The 6,000-nt window shown below is 49.2% G+C and overlaps 1 protein-coding gene across 2 annotated transcripts in view; it reads left to right on the top strand.

The window, feature by feature from the left end:
• QRICH2 (glutamine rich 2) overlaps nucleotides 1–6,000 on the top strand; it is a 34,363-nt gene that overhangs the window by 5,370 nt on the left and 22,993 nt on the right. The gene's annotated exons all lie outside the window — the stretch shown is intronic.

Raw genomic sequence — 6,000 nt, 5'->3', positions numbered from 1 at the left:
TTTTTTTTTTTTTTTTTTTTTTTTGAGACAGAGTCTTGCTCTATCGCCCAGGCTGGAGTGCAGTGGCGCGATCTGGTTCACTGCAAGCTCCGCCTCCCGGGTTCATGCCATTCTCCTGCCTCAGCGTCCCAAGCAGTTGGGACTACAGGCGCCCGCCACCACGCCCGGCTAATTTCTTTTTTTATTTTTAGTAGAGACGGGGTTTCACGGTATTAGCCAGGAAGGTCTCGATTTCCTGACCTCGTGATCCGCCCGCCTCCGCCTCCCAAAGTATTGGGATTACAGGCGTGAGCCACCGTGCTAGGCCGCTGGTGGCGACTTTTGCACACAGGCTTGCATCTGTCTGTCTTGAGACAGTGTACAGATGACCAAATTGTTTTCTGATCCCCAACCTACCTTCACCTGAATAAAATCAAGCTGGATATGTTCAAATGGCCCTCAAAGATGAGGCTTAACTTCCCTTTTGGTCTTGACATCCCTCCCGCTGGCTTTGGGCAAGTGGGTTATCAAAACAATCAAGTCAACTTTGAGGGCCATTTGAAAACGCAGACAGAAGCAGGGTGAAGAGTAAAGCTTTTGGCGCCACCAAGTGGCCATCGTGGGGAGCGCCAAATATCTGGGTACAAAAAGACAACCTGAGATCTCCAGGACGTTTCCTGATTTCAGGGCTCATTCTCAGAGGGAAGCGGCATCAGAAAGATGTTGCAAGAGGGGCCGGTCTCAATGGCTCCAGCCTGTAATCCAGCACTTGGGAAGCCGAAGCGGGCGGATCACTTGGGTCCAGGAGTTCTAGCCCAGCCTGGACAACATGGTGAAACCCTGTCGATACCAAAAATACAAAAATTAGCTGGGCATGGTGGTGCATGCCTGTAATCTCAGTTACTCGGGAGGTTGAGGCAGGAGAATCGCTTGAACCCGGGAGGCGGAGGTTGCAGTGAGCTGAGATTGCATCACTGCACTCTAGATTGGGTCACAAGAGCGAGAACTCCATCTCAAAAAAGAAAAGTAGGTAAACTGGAATGCAGTGCCTCGGGAGGAAAAAGGGGACAGTTTCCGCTTCCTGTGGCTGTTCCAACAAATGGCCAGAGACTGATCTGTGTGGCTAAAAACCACACAGATCTGTTATCTTACAGTTCAGGAGGACACAAGGCCAGTACCAATTTCACTGGGCAGAAGTCAAGGTGTTGGCAGGGCTGCTTTCCTCTGGCAGCTCTAGGGGGAGAATCCATTTCCTGGTCATTTTCAGCCTCTGAGTGTGGCCGGCAGACCCTGGTTCTGGCCACATCAGCTTCAGCCTCCTTCTTGTAAGAAGGACCTTTGTGACTTCATCACTGCATCCACCCGGATAATCCGGGATACTCCCTTCGTCTCAAGATCCTTAATTGTACCTGCAAAGTCCCTTTTGCCATGTAAGGTAATGCTCCCAGGTTCAGGGGATGGGGACATGGATATCTTTGGGAGCTCATATTCAGCACACCATAATGACTAAAACCAAAATAATGGTTTTTCAGAACAAACACCTTGAAGTTCTAGACAAATGGACATGACAGCTACAGAGGTTGGCAGGGGGGAACGGGGTCCTAGAAAGGTCGGTACAGTTTTCATTAAGGGTATCAGATGAGACTCGACTGTCATTTCTGAGGATGACAGGAATTAGAAATAATGAGTGCCCTCATTATGAGCTCAAGTGATCCACCCATCTCGGCCTCCCAAAGGGCTGGGATTACAGGCATGAGCTACCGCCCTGGCCTATCATATACTTTTGTTCAAGATTTTGGCTCATTTATTGTAATGTTAGGGCATGTTAAAAAAAAATATTTTTGAGACAGTCTTGCTCTGCTGCCCAGGCTGGAGTGCGGTGGTACCATAAGGGCTTACTGTAACCTCGACCTCCTGGACTCAAGTGATCCTCCGACCTCAGCCTCCTGAGTACCTGGGACTACAGGTGCATGCCACCACACCTGGCTAATATTTTGTATATTTGAGACAGAGTCTTGCTCTGTTGCTTAGGCTGGAGTGCAGTGGCATGATCTTGCTCACTGCAACCTCCACCTCCCGAGCTCAACTGAGTCACCTGCCTCAGCTTCCTGAATAGCTGGAATTACAGGTGCCCACCACCACGCCTGGCTAATTTTTTGTATTTTTAGTAAAGATGGGGGTTTCACCGTGTTGGCCAGGCTGGTCTTGAACTCCTGACCTCAGGTGATCCACCTGCCTTGGCCTCCCAAAGTGCTGGGATTACAGTTGTGAGCCACCATGCCCGGCCATATTTTGTATTTTGTAGAGAGTTTTCACCATGTTGCCCAGGCTGGTCTCAAACTCCTGGCCTCGAGCAGTCTGACAGCCTTGGCCTCCCATAGTGCTGGGATTGAGCCACTGCACCCAGTCTCAATCCTGGCCCTCTACTCATGATGCAGGCACACCACACAGTTTCCATGAAGTCACCACTGTCTGCCAAAACCCATAATTGCCTTTAACACCCAGTTTCAAAATCCTTATTTTACATTTATGCTAAAGGACTCCACCAACCATGCAGGCAGGTCAAATTGGGCTCAGGTCAAATTGGTCTCAGGTGTGCTGTATGTGCTTAACTGGGGCCAGTGGCACTCCCCCACTGCTTTCATCCTGGTCTGTGCGAGGGCTGAACTGGCCACTACCAGAGCTTGTTCTCTTGCTTCTCAACAATCTTTTAATATTTATATTTATCCTCAATTGCTTTTGGAGTTGTTCATAATTATGAGCAATAATCAAGCGCAGATGCTTTCTTACCTCTGGAGAAGTAAAAATGTGTGAAGGTGTTTATGCTTACGTGTAAGCCTCAAGGTGTCTGCCACCTGCACCCCGAGAAGATGTACTACTCAGTAAAAACAGTATGATAGTGGCATGGGCAAAAAAGCTTTGGCTTGAAAAAAGTGAAAGTAGAGGCCACTTTTTTCTAGTCCATTCCTTTTATGTTCAGGGTCCTCTTGCAATATCGTTTAGTTTTGTTTTTTGAGACAGATTCTTGCTTTGTTGGCCAGGCTGGAGTGCAGTGGCGCAATCTTGGCTCACTGCAACGTTCACCTCCTGGGTTCAAACGATTCTCCTGCCTCAGTTTCCCGAGTAGCTGAGATTACAGGCGCCCGCCACCACACCTGGCTAATTTTTGTATTTTTAGTAGGGACAGGGTTTCACCATGTTGTCCAGGCTGGGCTCGAACTCCTGACCTCAGGTGATCCGCCCGCCTCGGCTTCCCAAAGATGTTGCCCGGCCCCTCTTGCAACATCTTTCTGATGCCGCTTCCCTCTGAGAATGAGCCCTGAAATCAGGAAACGTCCTGGAGATCTCAGGTTGTCTTTTTGTACCCAGATATTTGGCGCTCCCCACGATGGCCACTTGGTGGCGCCAAAAGCTTTACTCTTCACCCTGCTTCTGTCTACATTTTCAAATGGCCCTCAAAGTTGACTTGATTGTTTTGATAACCCACTTGCCCAAAGCCAGCGGGAGGGATGTCAAGACCAAAAGGGAAGTTAAGCCTCATCTTTGAGGGCCATTTGAACATATCCAGCTTGATTTTATTCAGGTGAAGGTAGGTTGGGGATCAGAAAACAATTTGGTCATCTGTACACTGTCTCAAGACAGACAGATGCATGCCTGTGTGCAAAAGTCGCCACCAGCAAAGGGCCCCCTACAGAGGTTTTATTTCCAGGGTCTGTCACCATGGCCCACTAATAAGGAAAGGTCCCTGCATTTCAGGACAGACTGTAAAGAAAGTTTGAAAAGCTACAAAAGCAAATAAAAACAACACTCAGGGCTGGGGGAAGTGGCTCACACCTGTAATTCCAGCACTTCGGGAGGCCGAGGCTAGGGATCACTTGAGTTCAGGAGTTTGAGACTAACCTGACCAATATGGTGAAGCCCCATCTCTACTAAAAATGCAAAAATTAACCGGGCGTGGTGGCACGCGCCTGTAATCCCAGGTACTCGGGAGGCTGAGGCAGGAGAATCGCTTGAATCTAGGAGGCAGAGGTTGCAGTAAGCCGAGACCGCGCCACTGAACTCCAACCTGGGCAACAGAGGGAGACTGTCTTAAAAAAAAAAAAAAAAAAAAAAAAAAAGACCAAGAGGTCGGCCATGGTTGCTCACGCCTTTAATCCTAGTGCTTTGGGAGGTCAAGGCGGGAGAAGTGCTTGAGGCCAGGAGTTTGAGACCAGCCTGGGCAACATATTGAGACCCCATCTCTACAAAAAATTGTTAAAAGGCTGGTTGCGTGGCCAGGTTCAGTGGCTCATGCCTGTAATCCCAGCACATTGGGAGGCTGAGGCAGGCAGATCATGAGGTCAGGAGATCGAGACCATCCTGGCTAAGACGTGAAACCCTGTCTCTACTAAAAATAAAAAATTAGCCGGGCATGGTGGCAGGTGCCTATAGTCCCCAGCTACTTGGGAGGCTGAGGCAGGAGAAAGGTGTGAACCCGAGAGGCAGAGCTTGCAGTGAGCCAAGATCATGCCACTGCACTCCAGCCTAGGCTACAGAGCGAGACTCCATCTCAAAAAAAAAAAAAAAAAAAAAGGCCGGTCACAATGGCTCATGCCTGTAATCAAAGTTCTTTGGGAGGCTGAAGCAGGCAGATCACTTGAGGTCAGGAGTTCGAGACCAGCCTGGCCAACATGGTGAAAACCCATCTCTACCAAAAATACAAAAATTAGCTGGGTGCCCAGGCTGGAGTCCAGTGGCATGATCACAGCTCACTTGAGCCACTGTGCCTGTCCAATGTCCATTAGTTCAATTCAGGACTTTAAAAAATATATTATATGTCTCTACCTTTTGAACATAAGAAATATAGTTATACTTGGCTGGGCGCAGTGGCTCATGACTGTAATCCCAACTCTTTGGGAGGCCGGGGCAGGCGGATCATGAGGTCAGGAGTTCAAGACCATCCTGACCAACATGGTGAAACCCCGTCTCTACTGAAAATTCAAAAATTAACTGGGCATGGTGGCATGCGCCTGTAATCCCAGCTACTCAGGAGGCTGAGGCAGGAGAATCGCTTGAACCCAGGAGGCGGAGGTTGCAGTAAACCGAGATCACACCATTGTACTCCAGCCTGGGTGACACTGCAAGACTCCATTTCAAAAAAAAAAGAAAGACAGAATTCTAGCTATATCTGTGTGCAGCAGCTCACATCCCCAGTCCCAGTGCTTTGGGAGACTAAGGAGGGAAGACTGCTTGAGATCAGGAGTTTGAGGCCAGCCTGGGCAATATAGCAAGACCCCTTCTCTACAAAAACGTTTTTTAAAAAATTAGCCAGAAGGGGCCAGGCGTGATGGTTCACACCTGTAATCCCAGCACTCTGGGAGGCCGAGGTGGGCTGATCACAAGGTGAGGAGATCAAGACCATCCTGGCTAACATGGTGAAACCCCATCTCTACTAAAAATACAAAAAAAAAAAAAAAAAAAATAGCCAAGTGTAGTGGAGAGCGCCTGTAGTCCCAGCTACTCAGGAGGCTGAGGCAGGAGAATGGCATGAAGCCGGGAGACAGAGCTTGCAGTGAGCCAAGATCACGCCACTGCACTCCAGCCTGGGCGACAGGGTGAGACTCTGTCTCAAAAAAAAAAAAAATTAGCCAGAAGGCCAGGCAGCATGGCTCATGCCTGTAATCCCAGCACTTTGGAAGGCCGAGGTGGATGGATCACTTGAAGTCAGGAGTTCAAGACCAGCCTGGCCTACGTGGTGAAACCCCATCTCTACTAAAAACTCAAAAAATTAGCCAGGCATGGTGGTGCGTGCCTGTGATCCCAACTACTCAGGAGGCTGAGGCACTTGAACCTTGGAGGCGGAGGTTGCCGTGAGCTGAGACTGTGCCACTGCACTCCAGCCTAGGCGACAGAGCAAGACTCTATCTCAAAAAAAAAAGTGAGACTCCCAAGTAGTCCTAGCTACTTGGGAGGCTGAAGGGCGAGGCTTGCTTGAGCCCAGGAGTTAAACGTTGCAGTAAGCTGTGATTGTGCCACTACACT

This window comes from Rhinopithecus bieti, unplaced genomic scaffold (assembly GCF_001698545.2).
Source record: "Rhinopithecus bieti isolate Rb0 unplaced genomic scaffold, ASM169854v2 scaffold_13400, whole genome shotgun sequence".
Lineage (NCBI taxonomy): Eukaryota > Metazoa > Chordata > Mammalia > Primates > Cercopithecidae > Rhinopithecus > Rhinopithecus bieti.
The sequence above is the reverse complement of the archived record's forward strand: the minus strand, read 5'-3'. Positions and strand labels throughout refer to the sequence as shown.